Source organism: Sciurus carolinensis, chromosome 7 (assembly GCF_902686445.1).
Source record: "Sciurus carolinensis chromosome 7, mSciCar1.2, whole genome shotgun sequence".
Taxonomy (NCBI): Eukaryota; Metazoa; Chordata; class Mammalia; order Rodentia; family Sciuridae; genus Sciurus; species Sciurus carolinensis.
Genome location: NC_062219.1, coordinates 3,503,127 through 3,507,527, shown reverse-complemented (window position 1 = coordinate 3,507,527; position 4,401 = coordinate 3,503,127). Strand labels below are relative to the sequence as shown.

General features: G+C 42.5%; 1 non-coding gene across 1 annotated transcript; it reads left to right on the top strand.

Moving 5' to 3' along the window:
* Positions 1-2,819: 2,819 nt before the first annotated feature.
* LOC124989896 (U6 spliceosomal RNA) lies at positions 2,820-2,923 on the top strand. Its single transcript, XR_007109701.1, has one exon. It is a non-coding gene; the product is annotated as a U6 spliceosomal RNA (small nuclear RNA).
* The last annotated feature ends 1,478 nt before the right edge of the window (positions 2,924-4,401 follow it).

The window sequence follows — 4,401 nt, the reverse complement described above, 5'->3', positions numbered from 1 at the left end:
GCGATTATGCCCATACTCTGCCTCAGCTGCAGCCAAGAAGAGAGGTGATGTCGATGGGGCTTCTTCCCGTGTTGCTTTCACCCTCATTATTCCCCGCAGAGCAGGGAACATTTCAGCAGTAACTCCATCAAGACTCTTTTGAGTTCAATGGTGTACAGCCAAGGAGGGCATCTCGAGAGCAAGAAGCTCCTGAATTCAAATGGTCGTCTCTGCACCTGACATCAGGTCTCCAGTTCCTTTGCCAGGGTTCCACTGGTGGCAGGAAAGTTTACTTTTCTCCTTCTCCCTCCAGCACTCCAGTCCTGGTAGACACTTCCATTGGAGATTTCCAGAAGTTGCACCCAGGAGTCTTGTGTTCCTGGTACCTCATCCTGTCCTCAACCCCAAGTAAGGACTTTTGCACCTTCAAATAATCTGCCATCACAGCTAGCAGGAATAAATAAGTATATATGTAACATATACATATTATATATGCATGCATATAACACATACAAGAGTTAACATAACCCTGTAGTACAAAAAAACTACTAAAAAGTCAAGAGTATTCTACTAGTTAGAAATGGCCATAAGAAGTCTTGCTTTTACTTTCTCTCTCTCTCTCTCTCTCTCTCTCTCTCTCTCTCTCTCTCTCTCTCTCTCTGTTTCTGTTTTGTACCATGGATTGAATGCAGGGTCATGTCAGTCCTGAACTACATCCCCAGCCCTTTTTTTTTTAAATTTTGAGACAGGGTCTTGCTAAGTGGCCCAAGTTGGCCTCAAGCTTGCAACCCTTCTGCCCTGGCCTCCCGAGTTGCTGGACCATGGGACTTCCTGCTTACTTTGAGACCTCCATCTGCTGTGTTGAAGGACACCTCCGTGGCCTTCCATCTTCCCGGAAGAAATCCAGCAAGGCTAAGTGGCATCAGAGCATTTGTTGGCATCACCATTTATGTCATGTTGTCGTATTTTAGACATATTTAAAATATGTCGTATTTTAGAAGGACCCATCTTACCTAAGCCTGAAGGTATATCTGTGGTTCACTGAGTCAGAGGATGTCAGGGAGGCCTTTGCTCAAGTCACTAGGACAGAGATCAAGACGCCTGCTGCACACTCTAGGTTAAGGCGGCTCCTGGGGAGTCACAGAAGAAACTCTCTAGCTAGGCAAATGATCAGCTTGTTCTAGGTAGACTGTGTGTCCTTTCCTTTCCAAGGCCCTGATGTGGCCTCCAGTCCTGCAATGAGCATCATGATCTGAGAACATTTGCTTTATTGCACATAGACTGGCTCAGCCTTACCAGGCTTCTCAACATGAGTCACACAAGAATGCATGTGAGTATAATGCAGGGCCCACCAAGTGGCTTCACGGCAATGAGGCCATCGTTACCATTTGGCTGGAGCTGCTGCTTCATCCATAGCATAAATGACCGGTGAGGGCACTGAGAAATGACAGACGTCTTAACTCACATCGGTGCATTTGATGAAAGGGTTAGGCAATGTGATCATCTGCATTCTGAGTGGTTCTCCTCCTTGATTAAAAAAATGAAAAATGAACCTGAACTATTAAAACCAAGGTAAAAACCATTGATTGTTATCTAGTAATCTTAAATAATTGACAAATAAGTCATGATATAATCACCTTAATTTAAATATTAACATCTCTTCTAAGATATTCTTCTGGTCTGGAGTAGCATTGTGTACTGGGAAGCTGGTCAGGTTGGGGTAGGTAGAGAGGGCTGGAGATCCCTGGGGTCTTAGAATACTCCAAATTACCAGCTGTAGTCCAGACTTTCTGCAAAGTAGAGAATGGGGATGAACACACTGAAACAAATCCAGAAGTTAGGGTGGCAGGGACCCCTCAGGATGAATGACAGTAGCGTCTCAAAGTCGGAAGGAGACCTTGCTCATTTCCTCTTACAGGGGCAACACGTTTCTATTGATCCCATCTCAGGGCCTTGTCTCCAATTTTTGAAGACTAACCAGTAGACCCACCTGTTAGATCAGACTACACTGATGAGAAAACTGATTTCATAGGTTTGCAATGTATCAGTATTGAATCACCCTTTTTTGGCAAGAAGTTCCCTAATTTTTATTGGCATCAAATTTTTTATTGTGTTAAGATATATGTAACATACAGTCTGCCAACGCACCATGGCCCAGTGGCATTCATTTCTGTGGCATTGAGTGCTCTCCCAAGGTTGTGCACCCATCCAAATCCAAACTTCTTCCTTGTTCCCATGGAATGGTAACTCCCTATCACCACCTAGCACCAATTTTGATGATCAAGAGTGGCTTTTGACAAACCAGTGGGACAAGATAGGGGTATCCACACAGACGAACAAAATGAAGGCCGTTCTCCAAACTCAGAGGGTAATTTCATGAAAGAGGAAAATGGTCCATGGAACCTAGTTCTGAATAAAGGCAAGAGCTAAAATATAGCTATTTGATTTGGAGAGAAGATGTTTTCAGGATGCACGTGGAGTGGTGAATAGAGAATCCGACCACGGCACTCTGGAAAAGAATGGTGGACCACATTCTGGGTCTCGTTGGCCCGTGCTTACTCTGCCATTACTCTTTAACTGAAACGTGGAGACATGACATAAGAACTGTGACATGTATGTGGCACCGTGTGCTGTTTTGATGCACGTAGGCATTGTACAACGTTTAAATGAAGGCAAACATACCTGTCCCCTATTTCTTTATGGTAAAAACACTCACACCACCACAAAATACAGGTTAAGTTAGATCATTTTGATCTGATTTATACAAATTTAGTGTAAAATTTCAGAAGAGAGAGATCAATACAAAGGAGATAAATATACTCATTAAGATATTGCCATGGGTGCTTGGTTCAGTAGCCCATATACCTAAATTGGAACAATACAGAGATTAGCATGGCCCTTGCCCAAGGATGATATGCAAATTTGTGAAGCATTAATAAAAAAGATATTACCATGAATACTTAAGATTGCTCCTTACATTTAGAACTTTATTCTATTTATGAGAGAGGCTTCCACAAAATTTATCAGACTTACTAGTAGCATAAAGGTTTTCATCACTTGTCTATATTCTACTAATCATGGTATAAAGCAATCTCTTTTAACATAACCAAAGCCTTCAGAAATGGTTCCAGCAATCCACTAGGACTGCATGGAGCTCCTCTTTACTGGGTTCCAAAGAATATATCCCATGGCAGTGGGTTCCGTGAGGTTCCAGCATAGTCCACACCACACCCCAGTTAAGCTTGAACTAACCCCAGCGGGTCCCAGAGTTGTGGCATCTAGGTGAAGCGATCGGAGAACAGTCACCAAGCACGGCAACTCTGAAGGAAACAGCAGCGTGGACTGTGAGCTTTCCAACAGGCAGACTAGACTGAAGGGGGCAAGGGGTGCCCCATCTGAGGGGAGCGGGCAGAGACCACCCATGGATGCCTGAGCCCTTGCAGGACGTTCATACGGACTTTGATGTGCCCGATCAACGTGCTTCCTCCAGAAGTCTGCGACCCACTTTGAAGCGCACTGCTCCAAAATTAGAAAAGCCTGATCTTCATATATTTTTAATTGTCTCTCACATCACAGCAGGTATATGGTCAGTGGATCAGTGTACCTTCTCTGTTGGATTTGGGACAGCAGGGGTTAAAACCAGGTTTCTGTCATGGGCTGGGGACAGTGCCTGAGCCAGGCAGGGACCCTGAGCTCTTTCCCCAATCTCATATCTTGGTCCTCTCCAGTCACTTTTCATGTAAAAGAATCAGCTTATGTGTTTATTTTTAGTTTCTCCTGCTTTATATATTACTAGTTTCATCTATTTGTTTTCTCTTCACACACTCCTTTTTTGTTTCCTAATTTTTCTGATGGGGACTTGGCTCCTTTATTTCCAGTCCATCTTCAATATTGAAGGCACTTCCATGCATACATTTTCCTGAGTTGTGCTTATAGGAATACCACAGGTTTTAGAATAAACTATGTCCCACTTTTTATCTTCTGAGTGATTTTAAATTATAGTTTTTGTATATAGCACATATCCTCTTTGATACATGGGTTATGTAGAAGTTTCTTAATTTCTAAGCAGATTAAAATACTTTCAGACACATTATTATTATTATTATTATTATTATTATTATTATTACTTGGATTATATAAAAGAATGTGACCTGTAAAATTACTAATTTTATTTTGAAGTGCTCTTGTTGTCCACATGTACGATCAAACTTTGTAACTGTTCAGTGGGGAAGGAGACTGCCTGGTGCAGATCTTGCTTTTGCCCCTTTCCTGCTGCATGTACCTGGACAAAGCACTGCATTTTTCTGAGCTTCATTGTTCATCTTGATAATGGAAGCAAGAGGGATGTTCACCTCTTCCTGTTGCTGTGAGAATTTTTAAGATTATATGTGTAAAAGTGCTGAAAGCAAACACTCAGCTGAT